The sequence below is a fragment of the Zea mays genome, chromosome 10, assembly GCF_902167145.1.
Source record: "Zea mays cultivar B73 chromosome 10, Zm-B73-REFERENCE-NAM-5.0, whole genome shotgun sequence".
NCBI classification, from domain to species: Eukaryota; Viridiplantae; Streptophyta; class Magnoliopsida; order Poales; family Poaceae; genus Zea; species Zea mays.
In genome coordinates, this window is record NC_050105.1 from 85,034,859 (window position 1) to 85,049,156 (window position 14,298).

A 14,298-nucleotide genomic window follows, 5' to 3' on the forward strand; every position below is an offset into this window, starting at 1 on the left:
AACTTACTTCAAGTAAGGCTCTATATGGTCATAGTTGAACAAGACATATCTATGTGCTTGAAGCCATGTTTTGTGGTCTAATGTGACACTACGCTTACCAACCAATCCACGACCTATGTTATGGAAGAAAGGGGTGGTATTGATTAAATCAACATTCAAGCCATCATCATTTCTTTTTTTCCGGTTAAATCTAGTTTCACTATGTAAATAGCGAGAACAGAATGTGAGACTCTCATCAAATAGATAACTTTCTGCAATTGACCCCTCTGGGTGACTCCTAGTGCGAACATGGCCCTTACATCTCATTAAAAACCTATAAAGGAGAAATGGCATATATGTTAAACCTTCCTTTGAGTAAAACTAAGTTTAATTTATTGCTAAAATATATTAAAATTTACCTCTCCACTGGGTACATATTACGAAATTGAACAGGGCCAGCAATTCTGACTTGAGTAGGGAGATGAACCATTAAGTGTACCATAATATCAAAAAAGGATGGCAAGAATATAGTCTCAAGAATGCTTAGAGTCTCAGCTATTTCTGACTCTAGCTTATGCATATCGCTTATACGAATAACTGGCGAATAGATTTGCTTGAAAAAAATTGCTCACACGAATCAGTGCAGCACTAACTATTTCTGGTAAAATCCTTCTCACAGCAAGTGGGAGTAAATACTGTATCAAAACATGGTTATCATGGCTCTTTAGCCCAACAAGCTTCTTCTCCTTCACATCCACATTGTTTCTTATATCTGATGCATATCCATCTGGAAATTTTACTCCTTTCAGTACCTCACAAAATAACGTCTTCTCAGACACACTCATTGTATATGATGTTGGTGGTAAATATAACTTGTCACCCACTGGAATAGGATGAAGCTCAGTTCGAATGCCTAGGGACTGAAGATCCAAACGATATTTCAAGTTATCCTTGGACTTTCGTTGAATGACTAGGAGGGTGTTGACAATGTTATCACACACATTCTTCTCGATATGCATGACATCTAAATTATGTCGTAACATTAAATCCTTCCAATATGGAAGCCTAAAAAAATAGACCTCCTTTTCCATATGATAGTAGGCTCCCCTTCCTTCTTTTTTGCTTTCTTTTTATGTTGGCAACCTTTCCCATGCACTGTGTGCATATTCTCTGTTTGCAATAAAACTTCCTCTCCAAAAAGTGGTCTAGGCGCTGGCCTGTCCTCAACTTTACCATCAAACGAATCTAGATCAAATCTATATGGATGGTTTGGGCCCAGGAATCTACGGTGTCCCATATAACAATTTTTTGTACCTTGTTTCAATCGTAGAGAACATGTATATGAGTGGCATTCAATGCATGCTACTTCACCTGATGTAGTACATGCTGCAATGTACCCTAGGCCTGGATAATCAGATATGGTCCATATTATTGCAGCACGTAATTGAAAATACTCATGCTTTGCAGAATCGTATGTTCTCACCCCTTCAACAAACATATCTAGCAGATCATCAATTAGTGGCTCAAAATAAACATCTATATCACTACTAGGAGATCTACGGCCCGGAATCAGCAATGAGATAATGAAATTTGTTTGCTTCATACACAACCATGGTGCAAAGTTATATGGGATGAGAATAACAGGCCAAATGCTATAGCTAACATTCATGGACCTAAACGGATTAAAACCATCCGTAGCTAAAGCAAGTCTAATGTTGCGACTGTCAGAAGCAAACATTGGGTGCTTTTGGTCAAAATCCTTCTAGAGAGGTGAATCTGTAGAATGCCTTAGTAATCCATCTTGTATACGCTCCTCATCATGCCACCTCATGTCACTTGTTGTCTTAGATGATAGAAATAACCTCTGAAGCCTTCTTTTTATTGGAAAATAGCGAAGAACTTTGCATGGAACCTTGTGTACATGTTTTCCATTTAAACTTCTCCTTTTTGATTTCCAGCGTGACCTTTCACATGTGGGACATGCATCACAATTAGCATACTCCTTCCTAAACAAAATGCAATCATTTTCACATGCATCAATTTTGATATACCCGAGTCCTAGACACTTAATTACTTTCTTTGCTTCATTGAAATTTTTTGGCAATGCCAAGCCATCAGGGAAAGCCTCCATTAGTAGATCTAGTAGCATATCAAAACTTTTATCTATCCACCCTCCAAGCAATTTCAAGTGAAGAATTCTTATTAAGAAATGCAACTTTGAGAACTTCTTACACCCTGGGTATAGCTCTTGGGTATTATCTATCACTAACTGATTGATGGCTTCTAAATCTACATCAGTTTCATCTGAACCATCAGATACTTCAAAATCCCCTTTATCATCTAGACCACCAGCCATGTCTTGAACCAAATTGGCTATGTCATCTTCATCTGAATTGTTTGCAGCCTCTATATCACTATAGTCATGACTATTAATAGGCATAGAGTCTGTTTCTACATGATAAGTCCACCTTTTGTATCCCTCTTGAAAGCCATCACATATCAAGTGCGCACGAACTTCATTTTCATCTTTCCATAGAGAATTAACACATTTTCTACAAGGACATAGAATTCTATTTCCACCTATAGAATTGCTAAACGCAAACTCAATAAATCCAACTACCCCATCTATGTAGACCTTCGTGTGCCTATAAATATTAGGTACAAAAACGATATGTTGGTCAAAGGTGATTACTACAAAATAATGGTTTATAGAACATTGTTAGAAATATACCTAGGTTCATTCATCCACCTTTTATCCATGTTGTACCTTAAAAGATAATAAGATGAAATGTACCCTTCCTAGTTTCAAAGTAGAGGTGTAAAAAGGGGAATCATTACAAGTATCAAAGATAAAAGTTGAACATTGTTTTTACACTTGTTGTCACACCCGGTTTTAGAAGGTAAACCGAATGCGAACCATGTACGTGCCAGGATCAGTTATTCACGTACACAGCAGTTACATAACATGGACATCATCACACAGTGCTCAAAATAGTATTAAAAGGGATAATAGTCGATTACATCACACGTCTGAGACGTCCATATAGTTCTTACAATAAATCAAAGTGCGGAAAAGAAACGTAGATAACCGCGGCCTTCACAGGCAGCCGACTGGGGGTTGCCGGTAACCCACACCTAGAACTCGTCGTAGTCTTGGAACTCCTGGAAGTCTCCTTCCACAGCTTCATCTTCGCCTGAGCAGTGGTTGCAATGCTGACAACCTGGGGGGGTTTGGTGTGTAGAGCAAGGGTGAGTACACATCAACATACTCAGCAAGTATCCTGTTTGGCTGTAGTGGACTAGCTTTATGTGGGGATAAGTCAAGCAGTTGCTTTTAGTTGGTCAGATTATTATTTACTAGTAGAAAGCCAAGTTTTAGCATTAACCCAAGTTATTAGCCCAATGTACCCTTTCCAAACGGAAAGAATACCACTTACCAGCACCATAGCCATAACCAAAACCATCGATCTCATAGTCACCTGTACCATAATGTCTCTGATCAAGTACCACTAATCATTGGAGCTCCCTTGGCCGCTCATAACCGTGAGCACGGCTGATATATCAGTTTTCAAACACTCTGCAGAGGTTGTGCACTTTACCCACAAGCCGTGATTCCCTTTCTGCCCGGAGAGAGCTACTCCCCATTGACCACTACCTAGGTGGCCTAGCAGGGCATCACTACGTAGCCTTTACAAAGATTCCCCGGGGCTGTAGCCACCCGTTAGGTTTCCTAAATGTACCGCACTCCTCCCCAAGGGACAAATCAACCTTGGCAGAGCGAGCCGCATACACCGAGCCCCATTGACGGCACGACGGCTAAGTGAACTACATCCCGGATCCTCTAATTATTCAGCTAAGGGCACCCCATTCCACCCTCATGGTTGCACTGTTTTCCCGGGCGGTCATCCATAGAACAGGTCCTTACGGAGAGGCACTCGAGAAACCGCTCGAGCCCCCTTGAAGATCACAAGTACAACATCATAATAAGAGAAGGGAAAACAGCGTATCATAGATAATCTCATCATGTTCATTGATTAGAGTTAAGCAATAGCACAAAGCTAGGTAATAATAATCCAACCCAAATAGGTAATCAAGGACATGGATAACAAAAGCTAGTCAATCCTTAGGTATAAATGTGTAAGGCGGGAGGTGAATTAAAGAATGAATAGGACAGAGATAGGTCAAAGGACACTTGCCTCCACCAACCGACTGCTGCTCAGGGGCTTCTCCTGCGAGTTCCTCGGGCTCTTCGACCGGATCGTTCTCTATGCGATTGCAAGCATACATACATTCATCCATTCAAATTGGGAAACAAACAGTACATCATACAAGGGAACAAATAAAGTGAATATGCATCAAGTATGACATTCGATATCGCATTCATTATGGTTAGAAAGAAACGGGAAAAGGTCTCGCAGGGGTTAAAGCTTATGCACTGATGATTAGTTACAATTGGTTCTAACAAAAGAATTTAGTTATATGCACTAATGGGAACCTAGTCATTTTTAGTTGATCAACATTGAACTGGATAAACAATTGATTATATGAATCAACTAGCGTAATGGAATTCTAAATTAAATTTCCTATTTCAATATCATGAACAATGATTAGCCTGCCTAAAACAAAATAAATAAAAGGACATAAACTGAAATAAAATAAAAAAAAACAGGGGGGCGGTTGAACCGGCCAGGGGGCGGTTGAACCGGCCTGGGGCAGGGGCGGCTGGGCAGGGCGCGGGCGCGGGGCAGGGGGCGGCCGAGTTGGGCGCGCAGGGGCGGCCGGGCTGGGGCGGCCGAACCGGCGGGGGGCTGGGCCGGCCAAGGCGGCGGCCGAGCCGGGCAGGCGGGCGCGCAGGGACGGTGGCGGCCGAGCCGGCCATGGGGCGGCCGAGCCGGGCGGCGGTTGGGCCGGGGAGGGGGAGGGGAGGGGAGAGGGAAGGGAGGAGAGGGGGAGGGGGACCTCACCGGGGACAGGGACGGGCGGCCGAACCGGCGACGAGCAGGGGCGGCGTCTAGGGCAGGGGGCGGCGGCTAGGGCAGGGGGCGGCGGCTAGAGAGAATGGGAGAAAGGGAGGGAGAGAGAGGGGTTTTGGGGAAAAGAGGGAGGGGCGGCTGGGCCAACTGGGCCCAAAAGGGGGCGCGGGCGGGGGGGCGGCTGGGCCGGCCGGGGCGGCCCACGGCGCGGGGGAGAGAAAAGGAGGAGGGAGAGAAAAAAAGAAAAAGAAAGAAAAGGTTTTTTTTCTTCTTTTCGAAATCCGATCTTCTTAGATGAATGCACTTACATTTCTAAGCAATCAAAGAATGCATAGTTCGGCATGGTGCATCAAACAACATAAAGTAATTTAGGGTTTTTCTTTACACGGGAATCCCAAGCCGAACCCCGCTAAAACTTTGGAAAAGGACAAGTTCTAGCGAGAGAACGAGAAAAGAAAAGAGTAACGCCTGAATTTGGTGAGAGAAAAGAAGAAAAAATTCTACCCCCAAATTCAGGGCGTTACAAACCTATCCCCCTTAAAAGAATCTCGCCCTCGAGATTCAGGGTTGGCCAGCAAAGAGCTCAGGGTATTTAGCCATCAGATCATCTTCACGCTCCGAGGTTGCTTCTTCCTCTGAGTGGTGATTCCATCTGACCTTGCACATCCTGATGGTCTTCCTTCGGGTGACTCTGTCTGCAACCTCAAGGATTTGCACTGGCTTCTCAACGTAGGTCAAGTCCTCTTGGACTTCAAGACCTTCCACTGGCAACTGCTCTTCTGGCACACGCAAGCACTTCTTCAACTGAGACACATGAAAGACATCATGCACAGCAGACAAATTCTCTGGTAGACTGAGCTGATAGGCCACTTCTCCACGTCTTGCAAGAATCTGATACGGACCAATGTAGCGGGGTGCTAACTTGCCTTTCACTCCGAATCTTCTGACTCCTCTGATCGGTGACACTTTCAGATAGACAAAGTCTCCGACTTCGAAACTCAGCTCTCTTCTTCTTGTGTCTGCATAGCTTCGCTGTCTTGATTGCGCTATCTTCAGATTCTCTCGGACCATCTTGATGTTTTCTTCGGCTTCAAGCAAAATGTCTGGCCCGAACACTTGCTTTTCTCCAGGCTGATCCCATTGCAACGGAGTTCTACAACTCCTTCCATAGAGCGCCTGAAATGGTGACACTTTCAAACTGGCCTGGTAACTGTTGTTATAGGAAAACTCTGCATAAGGCAATCTCTTGTCCCATCCGGACTGATCTTGCAACGCACAGGCTCTCAACATGTCTTCAAGAATTTGATTGGTCCTTTCGGTCTGACCATCTGTCTGCGGATGATAAGCTGAACTGAAATTCAGATGCGTGCCCAAGGCTTCATGCAACTGCTGCCAACTCTAGATCATGGATTGGGTAATTCTTCTCATGAACCTTCAGTTGTCGGGACGAGTAAGCCACAACTCTTCCCTCTTGCATCAACACACATCCCAAACCTGTGTAACAAGCATCACAATACACCGAGAAGGGCTTGTGCACATCAGGCAAGACTAGGACAGGCGCTGTAGTCAACTTCTCTTTCAGCGCTTCAAAGGCCTCTTGGCATTTCTGGGTCCACTTGAACTCAACTTTGTTGCCTAGCAACGCTGTCATTGGTTTCGCAATCTTCGAAAACCCTTCAATGAATCGCCGATAATATCCGGCCATTCCAATGAAACTCTTGATTCCTCGAGCATCTGTTGGCGCTTTCCAGTTCAGAATGTCTGCCACTTTCTTCGGATCCACAGCCAAACCTTTTTTGTTGATTATGTGACCCAAGAACAGGACTTCATTGATCCAGAATTCACACTTGCTCAACTTTGCATACAACTGGTGCTCTCGCAATCTCTGCAATACCATCCTCAAATGATCTGCATGCTCTTCTTCGCTTTGAGAATAAATCAGAATGTCATCAATGAATACCACCACAAACTTATCAAGATAATCCATGAATACACTGTTCATCAAGTTCATGAAGAACGCTGGCGCATTGATCAAACCAAAAGACATCACTGTGAACTCATACAAACCATACTTGGTAACGAATGCCGTCTTCGGAATGTCCGAAGGTCGGATCCTGAGCTGATGATAACCTGACCTCAGATCAATCTTGGAGAACACACTAGCTCCTCTCAACTGGTCGAACAGATCTTCTATTCTGGGCAAGGGATACTTGTTCTTGATCGTGACTTCATTCAGAGCTCGGTAATCGATACACATCCTTTTGGTGCCATCTTTCTTTTCCACAAACAAGACAGGAGCGGCCCAAGGCGAGGTGCTTGGCCGAATGTAACCTTTCTCTGACAGCTCATCAATCTGCTTCTTAAGCTCAACCAACTCTGGTCCGGATATTCTGTAAGCTCTCTTAAAGATAGGGGCGGTTCCAGGAAGAAGCTCTATGGCAAACTCAACTTTCCGCTCTAGTGGCATACCCGGTAAGTCCTTTGGAAACACATCTGGGAACTCGGACACAACCCTGATACTCTCAATTGGGTCTGCTTCACTGCTATCAACAGCTATCTGATAACAACTTCCTTTCTTTGGCTCAGGCGGGACTAACTCGGTCACCACTTCCTCTCCTAGTGGAGACACCAACTTGATTGTCCGCTTATCACAGCTGATAACTGCCTGATACTTATCTAGCCAATTCATCCCTAGGATGACATCTATTCCCTGAGTACCCATTACTATAAGGTTGGCGGGAAACGCTATCCCCCTTATTTCCACACTTATATTCAAACAAATGCTATCGGCTCGAATTCTACCACCGGCTGAGTCAATTTGAATGGGGGTTGACATGGTAGTAATTGGAAGATTATGTGCTTCTACCCATGATGCAGTAATGAAAGAATGCGTTGCTCCGGTATCAAATAACACTTCTGCAATATGGGAGTCGACTGGGAACATACCTACTATCATGTCGGGGGTCTCCTGAACTGCTTCAGCCTCCAAGTGATTCAGCCTTCCATGATTATAACGCGGCTGAGAGTGATTGCCTGCTCTAGGCTGAGGCACATTCTGCTTTGCTGGGGCATTGGGGCCTGACTGCTGCTGGGCTGCCTTCTTCGGACATTGCATCACCCAGTGGCCTTGCTCTCCACAGTGGAAACATGCCCTGTTTCCAACCTGAGCTGGTGCTGCCTGGTTGTTCTGCTGGTTTGCTGGGGTAGGAAGACGAGGCGCTTGTTGATTCTGCTTCTGAAACTGACCTCCTGACTGATTGCTCTGACGGTTCTGGTACTGATGCTGAGGATACTGCCTTTGAAACTGCTGATGCTGCTGAGGTGGACGCTGGTTCTGCCTGAACTGCTGAGGATGATTGCCTGAGAAACGAGGACGGCTGCTGCTTCCAGGCTGGGGTCCACTGATCTTACGCTTACGATCCTCCATCTCCTTACGCTTCCTCTCTGTCATGATTGCTCTATCAATCAGGTGCTGGAATGTCGGGAAGGTGTGATTCATCAGTTGGTACTGCAGAGGGTCAACCAAGCCTCTCAGGAAACGGTACTGTCGCTTGGCGTCGGTGTTGACATCTTCAGGAGCATAACGAGACAGCTGCAGAAATCTGTCCCGGTATTCACTGACAGACGATGGCCCTTGCTTGAGAGCCAGGAACTCCTCTTTCTTCACTGTCATCAAACCTACAGGAACATGGTACTGACGAAAACTTCCTCTGAACTCTTCCCAGGTGATGGCGTCGGGACGGGCATGGGTGGCGAGGTAAGACTTCCACCATGACTGGGCTGCTCCTCTCAACAGACGGGAACCATACAAGACTTTCTCCCTGTCATCGCACTGAGCGGTATGCAACTCCCGCTCCACAGTGCGCAGCCAATCTTCAGCATCCATGGGGTCAGAAGAATGAGCAAACGTTGGTGGATGACTCCTCATGAATTCAGCACGCTTGTCTCTGGGCATCTGAGGCTGAGGCTGAGGTGGTGCCTGCTGCTGTTGCTGCTGCTGCTGCTGAATGGCGGCCAAGGTCTGACTGATAGCTTGAACTGCCTGAGTCTGCATCAGAAACATCTGCTCGATGGACATTGGGGGCGGGGGCGGCAGGTGCTGCTGCTGAGGCACCTCATCCTGCGGAGCGGCTCGCTCCTGCTGAGCACGCCTTCCTCCTCTGCGCCTGTTCTCTGACATCTGCAGAACGCAACCACACATCAGAACTGATCTGGCAAATCTTGCAGCATAAGAAAAGAGTATACAATTCCCCAACAGCACTGAACAGATGAGCATCTTCACTGATCTCCAACACAGACCACACAGCTTCTCAGATAAAGAGGAAAGTGGAATAAAAGGTTTTCCCAACTATATAACTAACTCTATTAACATATTAGGTAAACCAAAATGCAGGGGATACCCACACTCTGGTGACAATCATTACAAAGATCCAAACCAAACAAAGTTCATCATGACAAACATAAATGCACAGGATATAGCAAACTACCCTGTCTAACTAAGACTAACTAAGATCGAGACTAACGCTAAGACTGAAACTTCTATGTATATATTTTGTATTAATTACAAGATCCAACTCTAACGATCTATGGTTCTAGAGTTATTTTGGTCTTGCAGTCGGGATTGCCATAAGACTGGTGTCCACGCCGAGGTGAGCGGTACAGGTGCTGAGTCCCGACGGGAGCGGGGGAACCATCATCCAAGTGACGACGTTCCGCGCGCTCAGCTCGCAGCAGGGCGATCTCAGCACGAGCCCTACTCAGCTCGTCTAGTGCATGGTCCAGCTCCGTGTTTAGCACGGCGGCTAGGTTGACTGTGCTGCTCAACCTAGGATTGCCCTCACCGACAGGTGAGACAATCACGCCTCCTGTGCTGCCAGATGGACGGCGGGGGTAATACTTCAGGTCAAGACCGTCAGCTACCCCACTGAAAACCGAGCAGTAGTGCGAAAGCGCACGCCGTGCAGCATCTTGCATGGCTGCCTCAGCTGAGTCCCGTTCAGAGATAGAATAGTGCTCTGAGCAGGCCTCCGCACCCTGGAGACTGTTCTCCGGACGGCGCACCAAGCAGGTCGCCTCCCAGCGGTCCGGGTAGACCCCACGACTGTGCTGGTAGACCACACAGCGATACTCGATGGACCAGGTATGCCGGTTAAGTGCCCGACGTAGCAGGGTATCGAGCGCATCATGGAAGTGACACCCGCGAGCAGCGTCGCGAGTGATGGATCGAGCAAACCATCCTTCCAGCCCATGGTTAGCAGAGAGGTCGGTGTTGTGGCTCGAGCTGTCGTCGCCACCTCCGTCGTCTGGGTCTCCTCCAGCAGCTACTCCAGAGGCTGGGGCGCCCAGTGGTGGTGCAGGGGGCGCCTCCAGGGGAAGCACAGGGGAGCAGCTCCTCACAGACTCTATCTCCTGTTGGAGCGAGAAGGAAGAGCCCTGCTGCTCCTGTCGTCGATGCTCCTGCTCCTCATGCAGGCGGTGGTGCAGTCTCTCCAAGTGGCTGGACTGTCCGGCCACGGGACGGCGAAGCGAACGCTCAGCAAGGCGGGAGGGTAAGAAGGGGATGACGGACTTTCGTGCAGTGTGTCTAAGTCGAGCCATCTACAAAAGACATCGCAAGCAAAAGGGTGAGAACAGAATCAATATGACCAGCAAATAATGAATCATAAGTAAATGAAGGATCAGAATAAAACTTAATTTTCAGCAAGGTATAATATATAGTAGAACATAGGTTTGGTCAGTATGACCAACTTTTGAAGGGATATCAAAGTCAAGGCAAGGACAGAGGTCTATAGTCCTTAGAACGACCATTCTACTCTAGGTTAGCGGTCCTACAGTCAGCACGGCTTTGATACCACTTATGTCACACCCGGTTTTAGAAGGTAAACCGAATGCGAACCATGTACGTGCCAGGATCAGTTATTCACGTACACAGCAGTTACATAACATGGACATCATCACACAGTGCTCAAAATAGTATTAAAAGGGATAATAGTCGATTACATCACACGTCTGAGACGTCCATATAGTTCTTACAATAAATCAAAGTGCGGAAAAGAAACGTAGATAACCGCGGCCTTCACAGGCAGCCGACTGGGGGTTGCCGCTAACCCACACCTAGAACTCGTCGTAGTCTTGGAACTCCTGGAAGTCTCCTTCCACAGCTTCATCTTCGCCTGAGCAGTGGTTGCAATGCTGACAACCTGGGGGGTTTGGTGTGTAGAGCAAGGGTGAGTACACATCAACATACTCAGCAAGTATCCTGTTTGGCTGTAGTGGACTAGCTTTATGTGGGGATAAGTCAAGCAGTTGCTTTTAGTTGGTCAGATTATTATTTACTAGTAGAAAGCCAAGTTTTAGCATTAACCCAAGTTATTAGCCCAATGTACCCTTTCCAAACGGAAAGAATACCACTTACCAGCACCATAGCCATAACCAAAACCATCGATCTCATAGTCACCTGTACCATAATGTCTCTGATCAAGTACCACTAATCATTGGAGCTCCCTTGGCCGCTCATAACCGTGAGCACGGCTGATATATCAGTTTTCAAACACTCTGCAGAGGTTGTGCACTTTACCCACAAGCCGTGATTCCCTTTCTGCCCGGAGAGAGCTACTCCCCATTGACCACTACCTAGGTGGCCTAGCAGGGCATCACTACGTAGCCTTTACAAAGATTCCCCGGGGCTGTAGCCACCCGTTAGGTTTCCTAAATGTACCGCACTCCTCCCCAAGGGACAAATCAACCTTGGCAGAGCGAGCCGCATACACCGAGCCCCATTGACGGCACGACGGCTAAGTGAACTACATCCCGGATCCTCTAATTATTCAGCTAAGGGCACCCCATTCCACCCTCATGGTTGCACTATTTTCCCGGGCGGTCATCCATAGAACAGGTCCTTATGGAGAGGCACTCGAGAAACCGCTCGAGCCCCCTTGAAGATCACAAGTACAACATCATAATAAGAGAAGGGAAAACAGCGTATCATAGATAATCTCATCATGTTCATTGATTAGAGTTAAGCAATAGCATAAAGCTAGGTAATAATAATCCAACCCAAATAGGTAATCAAGGACATGGATAACAAAAGCTAGTCAATCCTTAGGTATAAATGTGTAAGGCGGGAGGTGAATTAAAGAATGAATAGGACAGAGATAGGTCAAAGGACACTTGCCTCCACCAACCGACTGCTGCTCAGGGGCTTCTCCTGCGAGTTCCTCGGGCTCTTCGACCGGATCGTTCTCTATGCGATTGCAAGCATACATACATTCATCCATTCAAATTGGGAAACAAACAGTACATCATACAAGGGAACAAATAAAGTGAATATGCATCAAGTATGACATTCGATATCGCATTCATTATGGTTAGAAAGAAACGGGAAAAGGTCTCGCAGGGGTTAAAGCTTATGCACTGATGATTAGTTACAATTGGTTCTAACAAAAGAATTTAGTTATATGCACTAGTGGGAACCTAGTCATTTTTAGTTGATCAACATTGAACTGGATAAACAATTGATTATATGAATCAACTAGCGTAATGGAATTCTAAATTAAATTTCCTATTTCAATATCATGAACAATGATTAGCCTGCCTAAAACAAAATAAATAAAAGGACATAAACTGAAATAAAATAAAATAAAAAAAATAAAAAAAACAGGGGGGCGGTTGAACCGGCCAGGGGGCGGTTGAACCGGCCTGGGGCAGGGGCGGCTGGGCAGGGCGCGGGCGCGGGGCAGGGGCAGGGGGCGGCCGAGCTGGGCGCGCAGGGGCGGCCGGGCTGGGGCGGCCGAACCGGCGGGGGGCTGGGCCGGCCAAGGCAGCGGCCGAGCCGGGCGGGCGGGCGGGCGGGCGCGCAGGGACGGCGGCGGCCGAGCCGGCCATGGGGCGGCCGAGCCGGGCGGCGGTTGGGCCGGGGAGGGGGAGGGGAGGGGAGAGGGAAGGGAGGAGAGGGGGAGGGGGACCTCACCGGGGACAGGGACGGGCGGCCGAACCGGCGACGAGCAGGGGCGGCGTCTAGGGCAGGGGGCGGCGGCTAGAGCAGGGGGCGGCGGCTAGAGCAGGGGGCGGCGGCTAGAGAGAATGGGAGAAAGGGAGGGAGAGAGAGGGGTTTTGGGGAAAAGAGGGAGGGGCGGCTGGGCCAACTGGCCCCAAAAGGGGGCGCGGGCGGGGGGGCGGCTGGGCCGGCCGGGGCGGCCCACGGCGCGGGGGAGAGAAAAGGAGGAGGGAGAGAAAAAAAAGAAAAAGAAAGAAAAGGTTTTTTTTCTTCTTTTCGAAATCCGATCTTCTTAGATGAATGCACTTACATTTCTAAGCAATCAAAGAATGCATAGTTCGGCATGGTGCATCAAACAACATAAAGTAATTTAGGGTTTTTCTTTACACGGGAATCCCAAGCCGAACCCCGCTAAAACTTTGGAAAAGGACAAGGCCTAGCGAGAGAACGAGAAAAGAAAAGAGTAACGCCTGAATTTTGTGAGAGAAAAGAAGAAAAAATTCTACCCCCAAATTCAGGGTGTTACACTTGTCCATTCATTTTGTTTCATCTTCATTATTTAGTATTAATAATCTTCAGAAATTCATTGTGCTTTAAAAACTCATCTCAAATAAATGATAACCAATAAATTAAAAAATCAACAACAAAAAAATGACTTTCAGGTTTCCTAGTAGAGTCATATCGTGGGGCCATGATATATAGAATTAGGAAGTCAAGAACTGCTGAAATGGCGCGCTGTAGGCTGACGCCTTGGGTTGAAAACTAGAAAACTACAAGCTGACGAGCGGAGAATTGCAGGAGCCAGAAGGCCAGCAGCAGGCGAGCAAGCAGTAGCCTGCAGGCGGCTAATGCCTAAGGAACATAGCAAGAGCAAGCAGTAGCCTACAACATAATGTCGTGATCTCATCGCCCTCACCACAACCCCCTAACTGTTTGGGAATAGAAGCACTGACAAAAGAGTCAAATCGTTTGTTTCCTAATCTTGCTCAAGTCGCCTAATCGTCGTGTTCACATGGGCATATGCATTATTGGTTTACTTTATCGGTTGTTCATTGATTTCAACAATTCATGTTACTAGTAGCGCACAAGAACAGGGCCTCGTCCAGGTAACGAACGATTTGTTTAGGTGTCCATCTTCTTTCTTGCATCTAGCACCTATGGCTACTGAAACGAACTTGCATCAAATGTCCATGGATATTGATTAGTTTGTGCCAGAGAATGATTTTGGTAGAGATCTGCGGCAGAGCCAAGGTATGGCGAACCGAGTACCCCCGCCACTACCCATCAACAACAAAGATTGCATAAAAATTAAAAACCATAATTCAAAGCAGCTCGAAGTCATCCTCACCA